This window comes from Lissotriton vulgaris, chromosome 1_1 (assembly GCF_964263255.1).
Source record: "Lissotriton vulgaris chromosome 1_1, aLisVul1.2, whole genome shotgun sequence".
NCBI classification, from domain to species: Eukaryota; Metazoa; Chordata; class Amphibia; order Caudata; family Salamandridae; genus Lissotriton; species Lissotriton vulgaris.
In genome coordinates, this window is record NC_141685.1 from 212,702,729 (window position 1) to 212,729,903 (window position 27,175).

Consider the following 27,175-nt stretch of genomic DNA (forward strand, 5'->3'; position numbering starts at 1 on the left):
AGATTCCCCATGGTGTCTAATTTTCTAAAATACATAGGTTTGCTAGGTTTCTCTATGTACCATTCCAAATAAAGAGTTTTCACTGCAAAAATTTGATGTGTTAATGTTGCTTTTTGGGTGGTTTTCTGTCACCGGCACCAGGCCTACCATTTTCATTGAGTGGCTTTGGGGAATGTGGGGTGCAAGGTAGTTTTTGGATCCACCCAAATTCCAGAACTTTCCCTCACAGAAATTTACAAAGTTTGAGTTTTGCAAGGGACTCTGGGTAACAGAACTTTGTGACAGCCATGCATTTCACCCCATCCTGGATTCCCCTGGGTGTTTAGTTGTCAAAAATAGGAAGGTTTCCCTATGTGCCGGCTGAACTAGGGTTCAAAATCCACAGCTAGACACATTGCAAAAAAAGGACAAGTTTTCAATGGAAAAATTAGATATGTACACCTTTGGTTTTTGGACATTTCCTCTTGTGGGTACTAGGCCTACTCACACAAGTGAGATACCATTTTTATCGAGAGGCTTTGGGGAATGAGTGGTTTATGTAAGTTTTTAGATCCACAAAGTTCCAGAACTTTCCATCACAGAAATGTGAGGAAGATGTGTTTTTTTGACGCTATATCCTTTTTGAGCTGGACATTGCCTGGAGGCGCTTACCTCTTTTGGAGCTATCCTGAGCTTCACACGGACCTCGCCGCACCCGCTTCGCCGCTACACCAGAGGGGCTGGACCTGTCATCATTGCCAGGAGCGGAACTGAGCAGGACCGGGACTGAGGGCTACAGCAGGGCTGCGAGCGTAGCAGGGACTCCATTTCCCAGGAGTCCCTGCGAGACCGAGTGACACCTTCCGGTCCGCTCTCCCTGTTGGCCCGCCCACCGCCCACTGGAGGGCTTTTTAAACCCACGTCTTCCTGCTTCCTTGGGACGCTATATCCTTTTTGAGCTGGACATTGCCTGGAGGCGCTTACCTCTTTTGGAGCTATCCTGAGCTTCACACGGACCTCGCCGCTACACCAGAGGGGCTGGACCTGTCGTCATTGCCAGGAGCGGAACTGAGCAGGACCGGGACTGAGGGCTACAGCAGGGCTGCGAGCGTAGCAGGGACTCCATTTCCCAGGAGTCCCTGCGAGACCGAGCGACACCTTCCGGTCCGCTCTCCCTGTTGGCCCGCCCACCGCCCACTGGAGGGCTTTTTAAACCCACGTCTTCCTGCTTCCTTGGGACGCTATATCCTTTTTGAGCTGGACATTGCCTGGAGGCGCTTACCTCTTTTGGAGCTATCCTGAGCTTCACACGGACCTCGCCGCACCCGCTTCGCGGGTGCCACTTCGCGGGTGCCACTTCGCCGCTACACCAGAGGGGCTGGACCTGTCGTCATTGCCAGGAGCGGTACTGAGCAGGACCGGGACTGAGGGCTTCAGCAGGGCTGCGAGCGTAGCAGGGACTCCATTTCCCAGGAGTCCCTGTGAGACCGAGTGACACCTTCCGGTCCGCTCTCCCTGTTGGCCCGCCCACCGCCCTGTACGCCCATTATATCAAAGTACTGTTCTCCCGCAACGCGGGACGCAGCTCGGGGCGAAGACCGGGCTAAGAGCGGGCCGTTTGAGGCCGTTCGAGGTCTAAGAGGTCTGGGCTGGGCCATTCCCCTTGGTTGGACTGTTGATTATCGCAATAAATTTCACTTGTGTCACATCATTTTGTTAAACATCTATTATGTGTACACGGGGTAGTCGCAGCAAAACTGCTAAGGGCCCTAATAAACCCAATGGGACCCTAGATGATTTCCTCACAAAGACCAATCTGGCCATTGATGTGGAAATCAGTAAAATGCAACATAGGGTTTCCCTAGAATTAGAAGCTGCGCGAAAACTTTCCCTCAACTTAGCTTCCTCCAAGAAATCATCTTTAGGTAACCTTGCCCTAGCTCTAACCCCTGAGCGTACGTCAGGCCCCCGCCCCTTGCTAACATTGGCAGACATCCACCATCCCCCAACCACATCCCTACCCGAGCCTACTCTGAAACCAACATTACCACCTCTAAAGCCCTTGGAGGAGCTTATACCCCCTACCCCTGTGGCCGGTATAGGCTCCCCCTCTAAAATCGTCTTGCCCAACACTGCAGTAAATGCTAAAAAAGTTGCCTTACAAAAGAAGAAATGCCTCGCTAGATCTACTTATGCTCACAAAAAGGCAAAAATTGCGAGATCTCAGTCTTTTAATAGTAGACGACCATTGGGCACATTTGGGGTAGGGGAAGAAATATCCAAAATCAACACTGCCACACCGGGCAAGGTTAACGCCTATGATTTAAGCTGTGTTGTGCTTGATCCCCCGGTGGTAACTCTCAAAGACAAGAGCAAGGATGGGTCAATAGAGGGTGGGTTGAGTGTGGTGGAGGGGGATAGGAGGGGGGACGAGGAATTCCTTAAAACTGTTTGGGACACACTAAAACAGTTACTTACCCCCCTGGAACTTAGACTTTCCCGAATGGAAAACCACCTATTAGAAATGGATAGGACTATAGTTACATTGGCTAGCTTTAGTCTTAAACAAATGGAAGCTAGGTTTTCCCAGGGTGAGGGTTTTACCCCTCAGGCGCAGGAGTCAGAACCCCCGGCCCCTACACCCCCAAGACTGAAACCAATACCTAAACCCCGTACCAAAGTTGGTGATACCGTTGCTACCATTTCAAAACCTATTATCCCCAGCGCTTGTCCCCCCCAGAATGTAGGACCATCTAAACCCAGGCCACAAGCTGTCGTACACCAGTCTAATCAATTGGCAAATAAGAAATTAACACCTCATGAATCTAGTCGTCCAAATTTTCGCGGTGGGTATATTGATCTACCACCTGAGGCTAGCCCTTATGTCATAGTACTAGCTGGTGTACCTGCTCTTGACCCCCAAACCAAAGAGAATCATTGGTCCTTAAAAAACAAGGTCATACATTGGCTTAATACAAATAGACAGCTCCCCAATCACCAAAGAAGTCGGGTATTAATGGTGCGTAGAGTACCATGGGTTGGGCCCACGCGCAAATCCATTGCTGGCGATTGTATAGTGGTGTCATTTGCAGACCCCCATACAGCTCAGCATCTCTGTTCATGGGCCCTACGTGAAGAAGACCCCTCTGTTGTTGTTAGACCCCTCACCTTTTTCTATCCTCCTCGACAACAGTTTGAAATGGAGGGGTCTTGGTCAACAGTCCAAAAATCTAGACAGAGGGGACGTAGGAATGGTTGGCAAAACTAAAATAACTGGTGGCAAGGGGTTCCTACTACTAATATGTTTGGTTGTCTGGATGAGGTTGACTGACTTGGGGGGATTGATGCCTCTATACACTCAGTGGAACCAATTCCGACTGCCCCGAACACCCTGCCAGTATCCTGTATGGATTGTTCTATACCACAATTAGGTCCAAAAATAACACTGGATCATGTTAATACTCCCATTCCGACTGAGTCAGGGGCTCTGGGACAATTAGAGACTATTACCCTTAGTAGCCCGGTTAATGCAATCAAGGTAGCCTCATGGAATATAGCAGGATTGAGGGGTCGCCTGGATAACGACGATTGGGTAGACTTCATTATTACACATGACATCGTCGTCTTTCAGGAAACTTGGTCAATCGATCCCCTATTTAGGGTAGGCTTCCTAAATTATTATAAACCAGCCATACAGGGCCCCAGGGGTAGGGCTTCGGGAGGTCTTACTATATGGATTAGAAACTCCCTGGGCTTCAGCGTTAAGGAAATCCTGGTGGAGAATGCTGACCTCCTTTGTATTTCCCTGAGTAAGGACAATTGTAAGGATATTGTTTTAATTAACATCTACGCCCGAGGTTGTCAGGGTGGGAGGAAGCAACCCATTCTTAATGACCTGGAACACCTCCTGAATAAGTATAAAAGTGATCATCTTGTCTTAGTGGCTGGTGATCTGAACTGCTCATTCGAACCCATCCTGAGTCTAGCTGAGGATGTGGGGATTGATGAAGATACCACCTGGAATATCCCCCCGTTAGCTATAACTAAGGGTGTTAGGGGAACGGAGGCTGCCCTCCACTGGCTGGGGCTCTGCCTGGAGAGGGGGCTTCGGGCAGTGAATGGCCGTAGTCCGTCTGATAAGCTGGGGAAACCAACCTTCGACAATGGGATTAGTGTAAGTCGCATTGACTATATATTGGTCAATATAGAATCCTGGTCACACGTAATAGATATGTTAATAGAGACCAGGCCAGAGAGTGATCATAATCCTCTCTCCCTGGGGCTCAGGGTTCCTGGATTAGGTGTCCCCCAAACAGAAACAGCTTGTATAACATCAGACCTAGTCCTGTGTGATAACAGAAGACGGGTCAAATGGTCAAGGGTCACAGCTGACCCAGAGCTTATCTGTCAAATAGAGGAGTTGGTCCTAGACACAAGAAATAGGATGACTGCATTATCTCCCAACGGCGGGGTAGAGTCCATTACTATTGATCTCCATGAGAAATGTTTTGTGGCTCTCAAAAATCTTCTCACTAGGCCATCTAAAAATCAGAAAGTCAATCCACACAAAAGATGGTATAATAAGAACTGCACAGAAGCCCACAGCAAACTAATAGCAGCTGTTAAAACCAGAATAACCCCTGATATCAGGAAAGCTAGACAGTTTTATAAACACACCCTTTGGGAAGCTAAGAGGGATTGGGACGATTCGTACTGGCTAGATCTCCTGAAAGCCTGTGAGTCGTCTAACCAAGTAAAATTCTGGGAGATAGTTAGATGGGGCAGGGATTCGGATTCCCAAACCCCTGTAAATCATGTTTCCGCTATGGATTGGGTGGAATTTTTCTCCGCCCAATTTAAAGATATAAATACTGAACAGGAGCTGGCAATTGAGCCTACAGTGGGGATAACACCAATATCGTATGGGGATAGGCTTACTTTCTGCACCTCAGACACTGTACATGCCCTAGGTTCTGTCCAGTCTGGTAAAGCCCCAGGTTTAGATGCCATACCAGCGGACCTTTTTAAATTGAACCTTGATCTGTGGGTTCCATATATCACAACTCTAGCAAACTCTATCGCAGCAGGGGCAAGGGTACCACAATCCTGGAAAGGTGCTGAGATACTTCCAGTTTATAAGAAAGGGGACCGATCATCACCGAACAACTATCGCACCATTAGCCTGATCGACTCTATTCAAAAAGTTGTATCAAGAATGGCCCTAGCAAGAATACAGGGGTGGATCGAGCAGAATAACATACTCTCCCCCATGCAGGCAGGGTTTAGATCAGGCACCAGCACCCTAGATCAGGTGTTCCGATTTACCATGCTGTATTGGAAGGTGGTTTTCTTGGGCGGTGGGGTCATCTATGCCGCCTTTGTTGATCTTAGGTCGGCCTTCGACTTGGTCCCTAGGGCAAAACTATGGGAAGCCCTCAGACTTATGGGTCTCCCACTTGAACTTTTAGAACTAGTCAGGCGTTTACACGAGGATAATTTTGCCCAGGTAAGATGGGGGAGACAGGGTCAGGTGACCAACAGCTTCCCAGTCCAACGAGGGGTGCGCCAGGGCTGCGTGTTGGCCCCTACCCTGTTTCTCCTGTTTATCAACCAGGTGGTTGCATTCTTTAGTGATACGCAAACAGATACACCTACCCTGGGGGGATTAAAATATCCCATGTTAATATTCGCCGATGGCACCCTGCTCCTTTCTAAAACCCGGAGCGGGTTACAGGTAGCCCTGAATAGATTTGCTGAGTTTTGTATAAACAATGACCTACAGATCAATGTCGACAAAACCAAATTCATGGTTTTTAACAAAAACAAACCAATTAAAAGTTCGGTTACTTTGAAGGGTGCCCCAATTGAACAGGTCAAGGTCATGACATATTTGGGCGTGACTCTTGAACACCAACTTACCTGGAACCCCCAGTTGGAGGTTTTAAAACTTAAATTTGTTCGCCTTACAGGATGCTTATTGCAGGAACAAAAAAAAACCTTGACCAAACGCATCATACCAGCGGTAAAAATTTATGAGGCCAAGGCCAATGCTGTTACCCTGTATGGAGCGGACATATGGGGTTACAAAGACTTGTCAGCACTAACCACAGCACAGAATAGGTTTCTGCGGAACCTGGTGGGGCTTCCACAATCATCACCAATAAAACCATTGCTTTTAGATCTAGGTTGTAGACCTCTGAATGAGATGGCACAGTATCGTCTCGTAGCACTCTGGCGTCGCCTTTGGACGACCCCAGAGCTTAGTCTTTTCGCTCATGAATTGGGCGAGGTCAAATCATTGTGGGGTGCACACAAAATCCCATGGCTCCGGGAAGTAAAACAAATTTTGTATTCAATGGGCCTCCCCGAATTATGGTTACATCCTGAATGCTCTAGGTTCCCATCCAAACAAGAATTTAAAGATCAGTTCTGGGCTGCAAAGAAATCTGCACTGGTCAGTCTTTCGTCAGACAACAGCTTAACAGGACTTTTTTTAACACATAAGGTAACACCGTCCCTTGAGCCCTATTGGGACTTGATCTGCAAAACCCTAGACCGTAAGCTGTATCATCAGTTTCGGGTGGGCACTTTGCCGACCAACTCCTTTACTGCAAAGTGGGCGAAGAAAACAAGTAATAAATGTTTTTTTTGTCCTGATCAGGTAGAAAGTATTGGTCATCTGTTTTTCGCATGCCCAGCATATCGATCGCCTCGATTGAAATGGTTGAAACCTATTTGCAAAACCTTGAATTGTGGGGGAAATCGTGAAGCCCTGTTGAAATTACGTGATATACGTATTGAAATGTCTGTAATCTGTGTAGCCAAATTTTTGGGGTGGGTGTGGCGGATTCGTGCAAAGAAATCGAAAACCCTTTTAAATTAATTATTATGAAATGATTGTATGTTGATTGAGACACATTCTTTTTTTTAATTTTTGGGGCTTGTTTGTAGAGGTTTTTAAATATTATATTATGTATGCTGTCTTTTATGAATTTTATTCGAAATAAAGACAAAATGAACTGAACTGACAAAGTTTTAGGTTTTCAAGGGATTCTGGGTAACAGAACCAGGTGAGAGTCGCACAAGTCACTCCATCATGGATTTCTCTGGGTGTCTAGTATTAAAAAATGCATAGGTTTGCTAGGTTTCTCTAAGTGGTAGGCTTGAGGTAGGCTTCACAATCCACAGCGGACAAATTGTTTGTAGCCATGTTGCGTTTTGGGCCGGTTCCTGTTGCGGGCACGAGTCCTACCCACACTAGTGAGGAACCATTTTTATCAGAAGACTTTGAGAAATGCAGGATGGGTTGAAGTTCTTGGAAATATATAGGTTTGCTAGGTTTCTCTAGGTGCCCGCTGACCTAGGGTTCAAAATCCACAGCTAGGCGCATTGCAAAAAAAGGATCAGTTTTGAGCGAAAAAATGTGATGTGTCCACGTTGTGTTCTGGGAAGCTTCCTGTCGAGTGCACTAGGCCAACCCACACAAGTGAGGTACCATTTTTTACCCAGAGGCTTTGGGGAATGTGACGTGCATGGAAGTTTGTGGATCCACAAAGTACCAGAACTTTCCATCACAGAAATGTGGGGAAAATGTGTTATTTTTATAAAGTTTGAGGTTTGCAAGGGATTCTGGTTAACAGAACCTGGCGAGAGTGACACAAGTCACCCATCCTGGATTCCCCTGCAGAACCATTTTTCAAAATGCATAGGTTTGCTAGGTTTTCATATGTGCCGGCTGAGCTAGGGTTCACAATTCACAGCTAGGCACATTGCACAGAAAGGGTCAGTTTTCAGTGGAAAAATGTGGTGTCCCCATTGCGTTTTGGGCTGTTTCCTGTCTCCCTACCCAAAAAAGTGAGGTCCCATTTTTATAGGTAGACTTTGGAGAATGCAAAGTGGGTGGATCTTTGTGGATGCACGCAGATTCCAGAACTTTCCATCACAAAAATAAGAGGAGAATGTGTTTTTTTGACAAAGTTTGAGGTTTACAGGGGATTCAGGGTAACAGAACCTGGTGAGAGCCAAAAAAGACACCGCATCCTGGGTTTCTAGTTTTTAAAAATGTACAGATTTTCTAGGTTTTCCCAGGTGCCGGTTGAGCTATAATCCACATTGCACAGCTAGGCACATTGCGAAAACGTTTTCACTATAAAAATGTGATATGTCCATGTTGCATTTTGGTTGGTTTGTAACAAGTACTGGGACTTGAGTGTGCTGTGCACTGTTCACTTGGTGACTAGCACCATCAATATTAGCACTTTGTATTCAAACTCATATATATTTATTCATATTGTTTCAAAATCATTTTTTTAACTCATAAATTAACACAACTATGCAATTCACTCTGTTGGTGAAATTTTTACACAAGTACACATGTTGAACATTAAATACAAATGCTTGAAAACAACATTGTGTTTACAAAATCAGGCAACATTCAATATTACGCCCGATGCATTTCGGGACATTGAAAGTCCCTTCCTCAGGGGATAATCTGTGTATATAAAATAAAATAATGACATTCATTGAATGTCCATGCGGGCCCAAAGTCGCAATAATGCTCAATATAATATTTAGAATAGGTCAAATGCTGACCTGTAACCATTATTAACGTTCCTTATGTGACTAGTGTTAGTATTCAAGTCCAACTCCCAGTGTTTAGTGTGTGTGTGTATTATATGTGCCATAAGGTCCTACCTGTATCCTCAAGCGTCTGCCTCATTCATCTACCGTTCCTGATATAATACTGCAATCAACCAATGCCACATGTTAAAAGACCAAACCTCTTATTAACACACTTTCAACTCACTGCCAAGAAATGGCTGAAGTGTCTTACCTCCTATAAGTCATCAAAGTCGAGGGTCTGAAATAGATTAAATGACGAACGGTAAGCCAAAAGGCAAAAACCTATCTCATTGCGATAGCTGAAACTATCTGTCCGCACTTCAAAAACACTGCGCTGAACACTTTACGACTGCACCTGGATCTTACCATTGTGCATGATGTGATACTTCCTTGGCAGAGTGTGTGTGCCCAATGTCGATCGTAAAGGCTATTCAAACAACGGGAAGACAGAAAGGATGGACTCCCGGTCCAATATCATCCCACTCAGTAAATGCATTTGGTCGCCATGCCGAGCTGCCGTGAACCGTACCACACCTTGGAAATAAACTGTTATAAGTAAAGCCACTTACTGTCCACGCCTCAGGAACACTGAAATCAGTGTTTAGATTGCACCATGATGTTGCTGTTGTGTAAGATGCGTTTCATCGTTGACCAAATACCGTGGCACAAAGTGTGTGCCAAATGCCGATCGTACTTGCTGATCTGTCAACATGTAAAAAGAAAAAACGGTCACCTGGTCTAAACTCATCTCATGGGTAAACAAGATCGGCCTCCATACTGGAATGTCGGGAAAGGTACAGCGCTGTAAAAATAAATAGTAATGAGAAACTACAAACTTAGGCGAGTAAATCTAGCTGGCTTCAATGCTGCTTCCGATCTGAGATAGCGAACAGATAGCAAGAAATTACATATTTTTACAATTCAATAAGGCAAAAGATGTCAATGTTCAACCTGAACTGAATGATACTGGATGTTAGTATTTGGCAGAAAAAGTAATGCCAGACAAAATTTAACAATAGCTGTCAATACATTCAATGTGTATAAAGTGAACGTTTTAAATATGCTCACTGACTACCAATGTTGCTACTTTCTATGACTTAACCTCCTACATTACTGTGCGACAATACCTGGCGGAAAGCTAGCTGAAACTCTAATCCATGACATCACCTGCTTAACCTGTGTTCTGTGGTGTATGTGCCCTTATGTTAAAAAACATATGTTAACCATAATTGAATCCTAAAGGAAACATGACATGTCTAATTGATCATTAAGCCCATTTGGAATTATGGTTTCCAAGGTGTTTATCCAGTATATCTTGCGTTGAAGTATTTTGTTATTATCTACTCCTGGAAGTGTCATTACTTTTTCTATGACCTGAAATCTTATTTGCGAGAAGGAATGATTCGCTTTCATCCAATGAGTTCCCAATGCTGAAGTGAGGTTTTTTGTCCTGATTCTGCTTTTATGTTCGGTTAGCCTTATTTTTATCTTGCATTCTTTCTTACCAACATAAGCCTTAACGCAAGGACATTTCATGCAGTATATTATGTTGTTAGTATTACAGTCACTGGTGTGTCTCAACGGACTTCTTACTCCTGAGATTGGGTGTGTTATTATATTGCCTGTAATTACATTGTTGCAGTGTGTGCAATTAAAACATCTCATAGTTCCTTTAGAATACTTTGGTCGATCATCAATAGTTGTGGTGGTTAATAATTCCTGCAAATTTCTTCCTCTGGTATATGCATGTAGAGGTTTATTCTCAAATATCCTGTTGAAATCAGGTTCATTTGCTAAGAGTTCCCATCTTTCATTGATAATCTATTTGATTGCTGGCAAACTAGTCGTCTATTTGGAAACAAATTCTATTGTGTTAGTTTTCTTTAGAGTATTGGAGATGAATAGATTTTTACGCTCTTTGCTTACAGCTCTATTTATGCAGTCTTGTAATACACTGTCTGGGTATTCTTTTGTATTTTGGGCCATTTTCTGTCACACAAGTGGGGTACTATCTTTATCAGAAGACTTAGGGGGACACAGAATTGTAGAACAACTGTTATTACCTATTGACTTTCTATGCATTTCTGCCTTCCAAATGTAAGACAATGTGTAAAAAAGAAGTGACTTTGAAAAATGCAAGAAACTGCTGCTAAAACAGCGATAATGGGCTGGCTAATATAAGTTATAGAATTCCAATAGAAGCCCAGGTTAGATGTGCAGGACATTATTATTATTATTATTATTATTATTGCATTTATTGAGCGCACAGCTACCCGGAGGTTTCCCGGCGCTTGCCTTGGGAACCCGTTCTGGCTTTTCCCTGTGAGATAGCCCCTACAGGGCATCCCCAAGGTGAAAGCCAGGCATCCCGCCGCAGGGGCCGTTGTGGAGATTAAGCAAGCTTAATGCCCAGAGTTGCAGAGTGAGAACCCATGATTAGAGCAGGCACCGAAGCGAGACATCTAACCTGGGCTTCTATTGGAATTCTATAACGCATATTAGGAAGCCCATTATTGCCGTTTTACCTGCAGTTTTCTGTCGCTAAAACTGCGATAATTTTAACGATGTTCTTGCTAATATGCCCCCAGATGCTTTCTTAGGCAGGACTTTTTCCCCATTTTCCACCCAAAAAACTGAATTTAGCTGTATTTTGGCTAATTTCTGAGTCCCCTCAAGGGAAATCCAAAACCCCTGGGTACTTCTAAACTCCCCATGATGTTGTAAGAAAAGGATGCCAATTTGGCGTTGATACCTAATATGAACAAAATGTTACAGGGGCCTAAGTGCGCACAATTGTGCCAATTTGGCGTTGATACCTAATATGAACAAAATGCTACAGGGGCCTAAGTGCGCACAACCCCAAAGAGTAAAAATAAAAAGGCTTAGCACGGGGGAAAAGGCCTAGCAGCAAAAGGGTTCAAATAAACTCCAAACTTCGTATATACATATCAAATAAAAAAAGATACATTACAACAACAAAATATAAACATGCACCCCAATAGTTGTAAACCTAAAGTACATGAATTAAAACCACTAAAACATTAACTTTAGAGAATCAAACACAAACCTAAACATTAATATATATCAGCATCACAAGTGATATAAGATAGTAATGCTGCATATTGTAATTAGAATATTTCGAAATCATGGTTATATTTATATATGAAATACAGTAGTATTTGAGTACTTTATTCACTTTACATGTAGAGATGATGTTACTAGAGTAGTATGTCATTTACTTCTAAATCTGACATTCCTTTTGTTCAAAAGTCTGTTGAGGAAAATCCTGCTTACAATTCTTAACTTAATAGTCTTGCTCAAATATTTAAAGTAATGGACAGCAAATGACCGATGTATATATTCAAGTTCCAGACAGTTGGAATACGAATTTTAATGTGGGGTTGGTTGTTGGTGTTTTCTCCTTTAAAAAAGAAACTATGGACACGTGACTCTATGGCCCTGTTGAAGTCTATAGCCAAAATGCATAGGCTATGGGAAGGTTTAAGATGCACTGTTCACGGAGCACATTAAATGGATTGAAATGCAAGCTGATTCTGCCATATAATGCTAGAGCTGATTACAGTTGAATGAAAAGCCAGTTCAGTAACGCTCATCAAGGATATATATATATATTTAAAAAGAAGCACCAACTATGTATTATACCTCAAAATAAAACCTCAGTAAAACCTAAGTAGGCGTTTACCATACAAGGACTCAACTGGTAAAAAAAATTCTGACTAAACTAAACTAACCAATACAATAAAACTTTAACCAACAAAATCATAGAAGGTATTAAAACAGCAATATAAAAGGCACACTATAAATGCTGCAGGATGACAAAACTCTGCCTGATTCACTCAGCAAACAATTACATAGGAAATAAATGCATCTCAACAACTACAAAAGCAAGCATGTAATACTTAAACGTTGTAAAACTTAAAAGTTACCAAAGTAGCTAACAAATATAAACCTAACACTATAAACCTCAACAAACTACCAACAAAATACCATTTACAATCGAACTAACTTTTTCCTCTATCACATTTTAAACAGAAAAGAAAGCAACTGCTCCACGTTAAAATGACGTTACGGAAAAAGCTGATAAACTATGCCAAAGATTGCTACAAAAAAGTCAGCAAAGTATACAAAATAAAGGTAACAAATAACAAACATGTAAAATATGACATAAATATATATATATATATATATATATATATATATATATATATATATATATATATATATATATATATATATATATATATATATATATATATATATATATATATTACCTACTGGCGGTCGTCAGTAGGTAGTTATAGTTAGGATTATTTTCAATGCAAAATCTTAACATTCTATTGTGAATAACTTTTGCGCCGGTTGAGAAATCTGCCTGAAATCTGCCTGAAAATGTCCTCAAATTTGCCTCGCGGCGCCCCGGTCCTTCCCTGAAAGTTTGGAGGGGATTTGTCAAGCGGGGGCCGAGATAAAAGGGGGTCCCAAAACGTGTTTTCCCCATGTTAATTTTCATAGGGCGGTCGACCTCACTTTTAGCCCGAACGGCTGAATGGATTTCCACCAAACTTGGCAAAATTGTAGGGACTTGTAGCCCGATGTGCCTTTGCTATGTCTCAAGATATGCGCTCCAGTGAATTTTGAGTAATTTAGGTTAAAAAAAAAATATATATCTATGGTCGCGTCCAGGGAGCGCACCGGGCGCGCTACGCAACTTGCACACGGAAAGCTGATTGGCTCTCGGGTGTATGTAAACATTCGAAACAGTCCGGAGCGGCCGCCATCTTGTGTCTCGGTAAGATCGAGACACAAGAGGAGGCAAAAACAAAGGGGGAAATGACCATAAGGTGGCAGAGTAGACCTCCCCTGATCCCCTAGGTTTGATGTGGGGGCCATAAAAGGGCCCCGCTGGGCAAAAAATAATTTTTGTTTTTTTTGATTTGCGAGGAGGGAGCGCCCGGTACGCGCACCGGGGAGCGTACCGGGGAGCGTACTAAGGGAAAACCCAGTGAAATAGTAAAATAATAATGTAAAGTGCTTAGAGGTAGGGTAGCTCTGCATAGAGTTGTTGTGTTGTGTGGGTGATATAAGTACCAGCATGTAGGTACCAATGCAGAGTCTTAAATTAAATGTAGACTGTCTCCTCTGTAGATAATTTGCATGTTGTTACAGAAGTTATTGTGGTATATGGAATCTATACTATAGTCTGTCAGGAAAGCAGAAACAACATGGGGGGCAGGAGATGAAAAAGAGATGTAAAATACACATTGGAGATAATATAGTGGGAGAAAGGAAGTAACTATGAGCAAAATTACTATGTAACACAAAAAAGTTGCACAGTATAATATAAATTTCACTTTATATTATATTCATTTTGGTACTATTTCATGATTTACATATAAAAAAGAATAATGTCTCGAACAATTTTTAATTATTAAATAAACATTTATTGCTGTGATTTTTCATAATTTAAAAGAATTTCCAACATTATATCGTCAGGTATGTCCTCATTTTGATTCGATGATTCCATTTCTTCCACACAATTAAGTAACTCCTGGTCCAGAGACTGATCCAAAAAGTCTAAATCATCAATCTCTTCCTTAGGATTGTTCTCCAGATCAATTTCGAATAAAATATTAAATTTGTTTTGTTCTCCTTCCATTTTCTTGCTGTAAATTGCATAACAAATAATATATCAGTAGAGATAGGGCACTGTTGGGTTTAAGTTCAGACAGGTACTTGTGAGGCAGTGTATGGTATGAGGCAGGAAGTAGAAATATAAAAAAGTGTATGTGAAAAAGCCTAAGAAAATTCATAATTATATCAGAGAAGCCTAAGTCAATCTATAATTATACCAGAGAAGCCTAAGTCAATCCATAATTATAACAGAGAAGCCTATCTCAATCTGTAACTATAACAGAGGGACAGTAAATAACTGTCAGAAAACGTTTTTACAAATGATCTTAAAGTGCCCCTTACAAATTTATAACTTACCTTATAGAAAGGTGATGAAGATAAATGAGAAAATCCTTTAAAGATGTATCTCAGGTAGTTGTAGTAAAAATGGCCGTGTTTCCCTCTCATTTTTCATTTATATTCATGTACATAACAAATCAAATGTCAGGAAAAAAAAGTAGAAAATGAAAGTAACATTTTAATTGGTTGTAAATTGTAACTCTCCATATGTGTTTTTGTCATGTAATTTACCTCAGGATATTTAGACAGGGCTACAGCCTAAATAGCTCAATGGAATACCACCAAATTTAGGAAAATGGTAGGGACTGCTATGTAGTAGGGCCTATTCTATATTTGGTGTAAGTATCTCTAGTGGTTTTTATGTAAATTAACTTCCCACATTTTTTCGGGGAGCGCTTACCGGTGCGCGCTCCGGTACGTGCACCGGGAGCGCTACGGGAGTCCGCCATCTTGTGTTTCGTTGCAATTGAAACACAAGATGGAGGACAAACAATGTTGGGAATGGGTAGAAGGGGGCACGATAGACAGACCCTGACCCCCTAGGTTTTCTGAGGGGAGTTTAAGAGGCCTATATAGGCTAAAAAATAAAAAATAAAAAATTTACATTTCGCGGTTGAGCACCCGGTATGCGCACCGGGGAGCGTACCGGGGAGCGTACTTTGGTGAAAAATAGTGAAAAAAGTTATAGTAAAATAATAATTTTGAGTGATCAGAGTAGTGTAGCCCTGAAAAGAGCTTTTGGGTTCTGTGTGTGATTTAGGTACCTGCAAGTAGGTTCCAATGCACAGTCTTAAATTCATTAGGAATATTCTATTCCCCTCATCTGAGAAGTGCACACCATCTCCTCTGTAGATATCTTGCATGTTGTAACACAAGTTATTGTTGTATATTGAACCCATTCCATAGTGTCTCATGTAAGCAGAAACAGATTTATTCACATGTTTCCGTGATTTCTCAAATTGTGGACAAAATTGGTTGGACCAGTTCCATTTCTGTCTTTGACATATATTGGAATATACCAAGGCAGTTTGTGGAAAAAGTGTCATCAATTGAGCAAAGGTGTCCTTTAAAAGCATTTCCAGACCTACCCCAGTCAAAGTGCCCAAGTCATTTCCTCCACAGTGCACTATTAAGAGGTCAGGGTTTGGCAGATGCAAAAAGGTTTTCACCAATGGTATCAATTGGTGACATCTCAATCCTCTCTGGCCAATCCACTTGATTTCCACATTTGTTAAATCAAGGGTTTGAAAATTCCTGCTAGCTGCATACCTTTGAGCCCAGTGGATGTAGCTTTATCCAATAATCCACACAGAATACATGGTGAGAGAAGGTTCTGGTGCAGTCAGATGAAGTGAGGGAATGAAATGGCAGTTGGAACAGTAGGAGTTGACAAAAAAATAATTGTGGAGTTTCACTGCTCTTGAATCACAAGCAATGATTGGTGGATTCAGACAGTTGAAAACTAAATGTCAGGGTGCATGGTTGTGTTTTGCGAAAGAAGCAATTTGAATGGTTAAGAAAAAGTCAATTAAAGAAAGATTGCATCTGATAAGCTTGTGTATTGAGAGGTCAAACATCCTTGCTGACTTCATTTGCAACATTGTAGAATAAACTTTTGAACCTGAGAGTTAAGTAAGGAGGGAGTTGCTATGGTAACAGATAGAAAGGGCTGAGGGGGGAAGGGTGTTGGTTTGAAAATAGTGAGGGAAGAGTTTTGATTGGTTGAAATGAGGCGTATCTGTGTAGAATTAGAGGTTTTCTGTGCCAGTCATGGTTGCAGTGTGTGGAGTGCATACCTTGTGCTCTGCTAAAGAAAAATTGGTGTGTGTGTCTGACATTGTTCTCTATCTCCTAAAGCATTTGTAACGGTAAGAAATGATTCATTTAATTTAAATAGAGACTTGTATGCTCTTTGGAGAAGATTTGGAAGCAGATTGTTTTTTTAATGTTGTTTTGTGTCATGTTTTTAGATAATGCTTGGTTAAAACATTTTACTGCATAGATGAATTGTATTTTGTGAAATAGTGAAGTTGCAGTAGTTAAATTGAATGCTTGTACCTAGGACCTGTTTTGTGTTTCTAAAGTGTTATTTAAAAAACGATTTTGGGGTAAATGAATGGGTTTTATATTTTTGAGAAGGAATTATTCGTGTTCGCCTCATTAAATAAATATATTTGAACCTTTAAAAATGATGTCACCTGCATTACTTCAGATTAGGATGCAGATTGAGTTTCTTTCTGGTTGGTTTGTGTCATGTTTTTGGATAATGCTTGGTAAATATGTTTTGCAGCATAGAGGAATTGCATTATGTAAAATTGAGAAGTTTCTCTAGTGGCATGGAATGCTTGTACATAGGACCTGTGCTGTGTTTCTAAAATGTTATTTAAAAAACGATTTTGGGGTAAATGAATGCCTTTTATATTTTTGAGAAGGAATTATTAGTGTTTGCCTCATTAAATAAATATATTTGAAGCTTTTACAATGATGTCACCTGCATTACCTCAGATTTGGATGAAGATTGAGCTTTTTATTGGTTGGTTTGTGTTATGTTTTTGGATAATGCTTGGTAAATAGGTTTTGCAGTATAGGGGAGTTGCATTATGTAAAATTGAGAAGTTTCTCTAGTGACATTGAATGCTTGTACATAGGACCTGTGCTGTGTTTCTTAATTTAAAAAAAAAAGATTTTTGGGTAAATGAATGCCTTTTATATTTTTGAGAAGGAATTATTAGTGTGTGCCTCATTAAATAAATATATTTGAATCTTTTACAACAATGTCACCTGCATTACCTCAGATTAGGATGCAGATTGAGCTTCATTCGGGTTGGTTTGTGTCATGTTTTTGGATAATGCTTGGTAAATAGGTTTTGTAGTTTAGGGGAGTTGCATTATGTAAAATTGAGAAGTTTCTCTAGTGACATGGAATACTTGTACATAGGACCAGTGCTGTGTTTCAAAAATGTTATTTAAAAAACTATTTTGGGGTAAATTAATGCCTTTTATATTTTTGAGAAGGAATTATTAGTGTGTGCCTTATTAAATAAATATATTTGAACCTTTTACAATGATGTCACCTGCATTACCTCAGATTAGGATGCAGATTGAGCTTCTTTCTGGTTGGCTTGTGTTATGTTTTTGGCCGCTTCCCTGAGCCAGAACCCTCCCGCCAGCTCAGCGAACCCCAACCATGCCGCCAACAACCTGATGAGGTGGATCGGCAACTGCGCAAAATGACCTCGCCCCACTGAGGACCCCTCCCAGCAGACCCGGCAGCAAGAAAGCATCCTGGTTCACCGATGAACTCAAGAGCTCCAAGACGAACTGCCGAATCCTCGAGAAAGCCTGGCGCAGAGACCCAACACCAGCCAACATGACCACCCTCAAGTTCGCCACCCGAAAACACCACCAACTGATCCACGCCACCAACAAAACCGCATTCAAGGACCGACTGTACAACAACGCCCACAACAGCAAGGAATTCTTTAACATCGTCAAAGAGCTCTCCAATCCCAGAGCCGGAAACAACGACATCACCCCAACGCAAGACCTCTGCAACTCACTCGCCTCGTACTTCCACAGCAAGATCGCAGACATACACAACAGCTTCAGCACACAGCCGACGCACCCTACAACCACAACAGCGCCCATCACCACCACCCTCCGCGCCTGGACCCCTATCAACACTGAGGAGACCATACGCACGATGGACGCCATTCACTCCGGATCTCCAACCGACCCCTGCCCTCACCACGTCTTCAACAAGGCCGACGCCGTCATCGCACCTCATCTCCAGGACATCATCAATACCTCCTTTGACACCGCAACCTTCCAGGAGAGCTGGAAGCATGCCGAACTCAGCGCCCTCCTGAAGAAACCATCAGCCGACCCCACCAACCTCAAAAACTACCGCCCCATCTCGCTCCTCCCGTTTCCTACCAAAGTCATTGAGAAGACCGTCAACAGACAGCTGGCCGCCTTCCTCGCGACAAATGGATCCCTTGACCCCTCGCAGTCCGGCTTCCGGGCCAACCACAGCACCGAGATCGCCCTCATCGCAGCCACTGACGACATCCGAGCCCTGCTCGACAACGGTGAAACAGCGGCCCTCATCCTCCTGGACCTCTCCGCGGTGTTCAACACTGTCTGCCACCGCACCCTAGTGCAGCGCCTCAGCAACGTCGGAATCCAAGAGAAGGCTCTGGAATGGGTCATCTCCTTCCTCGCCGGAAGGACACAGAGAGTCCACCTCCCCCCGTTCAGATCAGGAGCCACCGAAGTCATCTGCGGCGTACCACAAGGATCATCCCTCAGCCCCACGCTGTTCAACATCTACATGAGCCCCCTTGCGGCCATCGCACGCCAACACAACCTCAACATCATCTCCTACGCCGACGACACCCAGCTGATCCTCTCCCTCACCAACGACCCCGCCACCACCAGAACCAACCTACACGAAGGGATGAAAGACGTAGCCGAGTGGATGATGAACAGCCGCCTGAAACTGAACTCAGATAAGACGGAAGTCCTCATCTTGGGATCGGCACCATCCGCCTGGGACGACTCCTGGTGGCCCCTGCCCTGGGCAGCGCCCCCAAACCAATGGACCACGCACGCAACCTGGGCTTCATCCTGGACTCCTCCCTCTCCATGACCGGACAAGTCAACGCCGTCTCCTCGTCATGCTTCAACATCTTACGCATGCTACGGAAGATCTTCCGGTGGATCCCCACCGAAACCAGGAAGACGGTCACCCAGGCCCTCGTCACCAGCCGTCTGGACTATGGCAACTCTCTCTACGCCGGAACCACTGCAAAACTCCAGAAAAGACTCCAGCGGATTCAGAACGCCTCAGCACAACTCATCCTGGACATCCCCCGACACAGCCACATCTCCGCACACCTAAGAAACCTGCACTGGCTTCCCGTCAACAAGAGAATCACGTTCCGACTCCTCACCCACGCACACAAAGCTCTCCACAACCAAGGCCCAAGATACCTCAAAGGCAGCCTCAACTTCTACACTCCCACCCGCCAGCTTCGATCGACCAGCCATGCCCTCGCCGCCGTCCCCCGCATCTGAAGAGCCACATTGGGAGGAAGATCCTTCTCCTACCTGGCCGCCAAGACGTGGAACTCCCTCCCCACCCACCTCCGCCTGACCCAAGACCACCGCGCCTTCAGGAAGCAGCTCAAGACCTGGCTGTTCGAGCAGTAGCGGACCCCCCCCCCCTCCCCTAGTGCCTTGAGACCCTCCGGGTGAGTAGCGCGCTATACAAATGCTTTGATTGATTGATTGATTGATAATGCTTGGTAAATAGGTTTGGCAGCATAGGGGAATTGCATTATGTAAAATTGAGAAGTTTCTCTAGTGACGTGGAATGCATTACCTCAGATTAGGATGCAGATTGAGCTTCTTTCTGGTTGGTTTGTGTCATGTTTTTGGATAATGCTTGGTAGGTTTGAGGCCCTATATATATTTAGGAATTAGCATTTAAAAAACCTATGAAATCCACTGAAAAAACCATAGGTTTCACACCAGTTATAGTTAGGAATTAGCATTTAAAAAACCTATTAAATTCACTGAAAAAACCATAGGTTTCACACCAGTTATAGTTAGTTGTAAATTTTACTGACATAAAACCATTGAAATTCCCACGTTATAGTTAGTTGGACTCACTATAACTTGCGTGCCTGCAATGCACTGCTGATGACGTCACATATTACATCACTCATGACATGGTCAGTGACATCACTCATGACATCTAAGGCACACTAAGGCTGTCTCCGTGCCATGGGCACAATTTGCGCACTTACTTCTCACTTGTTCTTTATTTTGGGGCACTTTCCCTCACTCGATCTCACCCGTGCAGCCGAGCTGAACGCTGCCACGGGTTAGGAAACTGTCATCGCCGCCATTTGCGAGCCTGTACTCAGGCCACGCCCACCTGACAAGGCCACGCCCCCCCTGCCTACTTAAAGAGCTGACTTCCAGCCCATTTTAGAACCTGTACTCCTGAGGCACAGCCGGGAGCTACGTCCGTGGAAACAACTTTTTAAAATTGTGTCTGTAAATTGATGTAAATAATTTGCGCACTTACTTCTCACTTGTTCTTTATTTTGGGGCACTTTCCCTCACTCGATCTCACCCGTGCAGCCGATCTGAACGCTGCCACGGGTTAGGAAACTGTCATCGCCGCCATTTGCGAGCCTGTACTCAGGCCACGCCCACCTGACAAGGCCACGCCCTAACTCCAGTATAAAACATGTGCTTTCCACGTACGCGCAGCGGACGGGCGCAGCGGGCGCATCATCAGCGCGCCGAAGGTGCGCCTAAGGGAAGCCCGTCTGGGCCCGTCCGGGCCCGGACGGCCCCAGGCCCGGTTACTATGCCCATTTCTCCAAGGCGCTGCCCTCCCTACACCTGAGATATGCTTCTGGCTTTGAACCCGCAGAAACACCCCTCCTGTAACTACATCTATACGGGAGATGTCTCCTTCATCCACTGCAGTCTCTGCAACCCGCCCTGCGCGGACACAGATCACCGTAGCCTTCAACTCGGCCTCCTCAACTGCAGATCGCTTGTCAAACACACCCACGAGTTAAACCTCCTTATTCTAGACCACGCCATTGACATACTGTTTCTCAAAGAAACATGGCTTACTCCCAACAACGGTGCCGATATTGTACATGCCCTCCCTCCCGGTCACCAAATCTGCTCATTAAACAGACCGTGTGGCAGAGGAGGTGGCTTAGCTATAATCTACAAAGATCACCTTACCTGCAGAATTGCTGATGGTAACATTAAAGACTGCGAAAGCTGCCATTACACCGTACAAATATCGCCAGAAACGTCCCTGTCTGGGCTGCTTGTATACCGCCCCCCAGGCCCACTAGCCGAGTTCCCCAGCAGGCTCATCGACCATGTAACCCTTAAGGCCACAACGTCCCCTAATTTCCTTCTGTTAGGCGACTTTAATCTCCACTTCCTGGACCCAATTGACACCCCCGCAGCTGATTTGCGGCTGGATCTCGCTTCCATTGGTCTTTGCCTAATGAATTCACAGGCCACCCACGACAAAGGTCAGCTATTGGATCCGATTTTTACAAACATTCAGGATCTTAAAACCCACCCGCCCCTCCCCTTCCCTGGACAGACCACTTCCTGATTCCCATCGATTGGCACCTCGATACCTCCCCCCCCAACCGCCTAAAATAAGAACTCTCATCAGGCGTTGGCACAAACTTATACCAGAAGAATGGGCAGTCAAACTCAGGGAATCCATCCCCCCTCCCTCTCAGAACCCTATAACTGCCGATACTGAATTTAACGCTTGGCTCACCCAATCATTGGATTGCCTTTTACCCCATTCCAACACCCTCAAACGCACCAAGAGAGTAAACCCTTCCCCTTGGTACACCCCCGAACTGAACGTCCTACGAAAGGAATGCAAGAGAACGGAACGCGCATGGAGGAAAGACAAGTCAGCAGACAAGAAAGACATGTTCCGGTCCTCCTTAAGAACTTACAAACTTGCGCTTCATAAAACCAAGAGCTCATTTTTTGAGGAAAAAATTAAAAACTCATCCTGTTCCGCCCAGGAAACTTTTGCTATCCTAAAAGAACTTCTTCATGTCCCAGATCCCCCAGTAAAACCCATGGACCCGAAATCCGCGGAAAACAAATGCATCAAGCTGGCAACATTCTTCAATGAGAAAATTCAAAAAATTCTTGCCTCCCTACCACCTATTGACAGCATTGGCACAGGCAAAGACGACCTCAGCCCCCTTCCTTGTCACGGTCTGCCCTCCGACCCCTCGGCGCCCTGTCTCGACACCTTCGGTCCAGTCACCACAGAAGAGGTAGCCACGACGTTTGCCACAATCAAAAGTGGCTCTCCCTGCGATCCGGCCCCCCTACGCTTCCTCAAAAAAGTGGCCCCCACTATTATCCCTCCGCTCACGGCCCTCATGAATGCCTCTCTACTGCAGGGAGAGGTCCCTCCTAGCTGGAAAGCAGCTGTTGTCAAAGGTCTCCTGAAAAAACCTTCATTGGACCCTCAGGATTTAGCCAACTACAGGCCAATCTCCCTCCTCCCAGAAAACAGCAAAATCACAAAGAAATATGTGAATAAAAAGCTATCTCTATTCCTAGAAACAAACAACCTGCTCAGGAACTCCCAGACAGGCTTTCGCCCAGGCCAGGGCACCGACACCGCCCTCCTGGCGGCAGTGGAGAAGGCCAGAAACATTTTAGACTCAGGAGGGTCAGTGGCAGTGATCCCCCTGGACCTCAGTGCGGCCTTCGACACTGTCAATCACCAGGTCTTAATCCAGCATCTGAGAGACACAGGAGTGAAGGGCACGGCATTGAAGTGGCTTGCCTCTTTCCTTGATGGCCGTTCCTTCCAAGTCTGGGAGAACGACAGCCACTCCCCTGCAGTCCCCCTCCGTTGTGGAGTACCGCAGGGTTCATCACTAAGCCCAACGTTATTCAACGTTTATATGTCCCCGTTGGAGGAGCTGGTCACCCCGTTTGGAGTGACGATTATCAGTTACGCTGACGACACCCAGCTGGTGGTGACCCTCTCCCACCCCAACCAAGAACCCTCCAATCTCCACAGCTGTCTTACGGAAATCCATGGTTGGATGAACACCTCCGCACTCAAGCTCAATGGGTCCAAGACCGAAATCTTGCTGCCTGGACAAGAAGGATCCTCCCTGCCACCTAACATCTGGCCCGCCTGCCTAGGCGATCCCGCCTCGCCCAAAAACGAGGTCAAGAGCCTGGGTGTACGGCTCGAAAAAGATCTGACCTTCAGAGTCCAGGCAAAAAAAACGGAAGGAATATGCTTTGGACTTCTTAGGGCGTGCAGGAAGGTGCTCCCCTTGCTACCCCCTACCTCCCGGAAACTGCTGATCCAGGGCCTTATTTTGTCCAGGCTGGATTACAGCAACGCAATCTACTTGGGAGCCCCGGAAGCCACATTCAACACCTTACCGAGAATCCAGAACGCTGCTGCCCGGCTTCTAACTAACACCCCAGCAAGATCCTCAGCAAAACCAGCCTTGAAGCAACTTCACTGGCTTCCAGTCAGAGAGAGGGTGGTTTTCAAGGCCCTCTGCCTGGCCCATAAACTCCTTCATAACAAAGGTCCACCAATTCTCAAGAATTTTAACACTCCATACACAGCTACCAGGTCCCTCCGGTCAAACCAGGAGAACTTCATCACAGTCCATAGAGTGAAAAAAGCCAGGTCGGGTGGCCGCCGCTTCTTGGTAAACACAGCAAAACACTGGAACAGTCTCCCTCGCAAACTGAGAACTGAACCAAACTTTCTCCATTTCAGAAAAGCCTTAAAAACCCTCCTTTTTCCATGACTTCCCCTCTCTTCTGCTGCTGTTACCTCCTGATTCTCTAGGTTCTAGCGCTGGGATGCTCACGGGTTACTACGCGCTCTACAAAAACCTTAAATAAAAAATAAATAAATGGGCTGGACGAAACTCAAATTGCACATCCTCTAAGGTTCTGTTACTTTCCAGGTACTTAGAGAGCGCACAACTAACCAGGCGTTCTACAATTTTGGCGGGATAGGGTAACAGGGAGATCGGCCTGTAATTTTTAGGGCAGCCTGGATTCCAAAGTTGTATTTTTCAATTGCAGAGTCACCAAAGCCTGTTTCCACCCTGTTGGTACTGACCCATACAGTCACTCATACATGCAGTCAACCATCAATACGGCATTATCATATGTTGTCACATATCTATACAAACAGTCACACACCGCCACTCATCCATAGAGTTACTCGCACACCTAGTCAGTCATGCAAACAATCAATCACACTCCCATTTACTCACCTATACAGTTATACACACACCACCTCACTTATTCAAACATATACTAACACATACTTACACTCTTATATAATTAATAGTACAAGCACACACTGATCCATACAGCCACTCTCACAATCACTCAGTCTCACATATAGTCATTTATACACTCCAAGACTCACATATACTGCCTTTCACATATGCAGTTACTCACACATGTACCACTGAGGCATCCATTCACGCACCAACACACCCATACACACTCACCCACCCATACAGCCCTTCCCAGATGCACTCTTTTACCCATACTCCCAGTGAATCATCCACTCATACATCTATGCACAAAGGCACATCCCCTTCCACCCACACAGAAATTCAGGCACCCAAACAGATACTCAAACAACCAATCAATAACCCATATAGATCCTCATTAAGCTACGCACTAACCCATGCAACCGCTAACACACCAACTGACAAACTAAACTGTGTGAATGTCTGTATCAGTCACTAACCCATGCATTCAGTAAGACACATTTAATCACTCACTTATACAATCAGTCATGCACCTACTAAATCATCCATCCAGACACTTTTACACCCATTAATTCTTCAATACACCTTGGTAATTTAAACTTTATAGAAACACACAATCACTGGATGATGCCATCAATGATGTCATCAGTGATGTCATTTGAGATGTCACTGACCATGTCATGAATGATGTAATATGTGACATCATCAGCAGTGCATTGCGGGGCCGTGAGTTATAGTTAGCTGAACTTACGATAATGGCCGAATTTCTCTGGTTTTGTATGAGTTTGATGTCCAACTAACTATAATGTCTCTGAAACTTGTGTTTTTTTCAGTGAAAAAAAAAAAAATAAATATATATATATATATATATATATATATATATATATATATATATATATATATATATATTACATCAGCTTCTTCTCCTACGAGTCCCGTAGATAAAGACACGGCACAGCAACAGTTAGCTTTCTCCACTGTTTTATTTACACACCATGTGCAAAGAAAAGTGCATCAAATGGACGGTCTATGCGTTTCGGCTTCCTGCCTTCAACTGGACCATAGAGTCCCTTGGTCTAGACCTTATTTAAATACAGTGCTGTGTGTAAGTACCCTCTACCATTTCCATGGTCATCTAGACCTCCAACCCTGCATAGTCTGTTCTTTGGCTAGTACATACTCGTCGTCATTTTTGTGACTATTTACAATTCTCGGGAAGTACGTTTATAAACCCTTTACCACAAATGAAGTATTTACAATATATTCAATTTGTTTGCTATATACAGTAAACTAATAACAATTTTTGTTCATTTCAGTAAAGTAATCCTTTTGTACTGTATAAAGGGGAGGTAAGTTCCAAATTCATTGTTTATAATGAGTTTCTTCATTTTTCAACCAAAATGCAAATAAGAATAAAAGTGTGAGTAGAAGTGAAAGTAAAGGGTTTTCCTAAATACATGTATAACATTCCAAATTATGATCGGTATTTAAACCTGCTATTTACAATTATATACATTTTAGGTCATTTATATGTATATACACTATACACACACACACAGACTGCTTGAAACTACTTACAGATAAAATTGCAGGAGCTACAAAAATTGATCACTTCACAGTAAGAAAAGCAGTTATGAAACCATATGGGCTACACCTACAGACAAAAGAAGTGCATCAGCGTGAACTGTAAAACTTTAAATATTATTCTAATGCATGCTATGGGAGGGCAACAACAAAAGATAACTTTGTCATTAATGTAAAAGAATACAACCACCCCCAAATGTTCCATAAAATTAAGATGACTCAGTTGTAGCTGTATCCAAGTTCTAGGTTTATTCTCTCCAAGAAGTTACAGGTGTAACTACAGGATAAACAGCATAATAAGTAAAATCAGTATAGTTAGCCCCACCGGGAGAAGCAACTCTGCTGCTCAGCCTACATTGATTAACTGACAGATACACTTGAACATACACAGAGGCAACATTCCATGACATCACAGAGACTGGCTGATCAGCAAAGTACAGGACACAAAAGAAGGACAGCATAGAGAACAAAGCAGAGTACTACACATCTCCTTCCTTAACGGAAACACTAAATAGTAAGGAAGCGGGTGGTAAGAAAGAGCACAGTAAACAGAAGAGAAAAGAAACATAGAACACACACATAATACACACTTTCCCCCTTAGAACAGCAGGAAGAAGTATTTAAATACAACAAACATTATGAAAAGGATACAAGCTTGGAGCGAATGTGCTCCGTACAAGTAAAGGCAAAAAAATACATCACTTGAAAATAAAGCAATGATGAGAGCATAAGGTGCTCTCGCAATGTCCTTTAAAAAGAAACAAGTAATTTCAAATAATGATTAACCTTCACAGTAGTTTAGGAGGTAATCCCAGCACTAACAGGTGTAAACAGAATTGAACATTAACTTGCTCAAAGTAAGAAAATGTACGTAATTGGAGATTTCGATGCAACACCCCTATAATGGTTCAAATAAATATTAACCATCACAACAGTTTAGGATGCAAGAAATAATGCAATCCCAGCACTGAAAAGTATAAACAGAATTAACCGCCTAAACGGCTCAGCACACATTAAAATTTTAAAATGCAAGCTAAATAACTTGCTCACAGCAGGAAAATGTACATAAACATCTAAATGGCTCAGCACAATTAAATAGAATTGAGCAGTAATAAATAGGTTTGAACACCGTAATC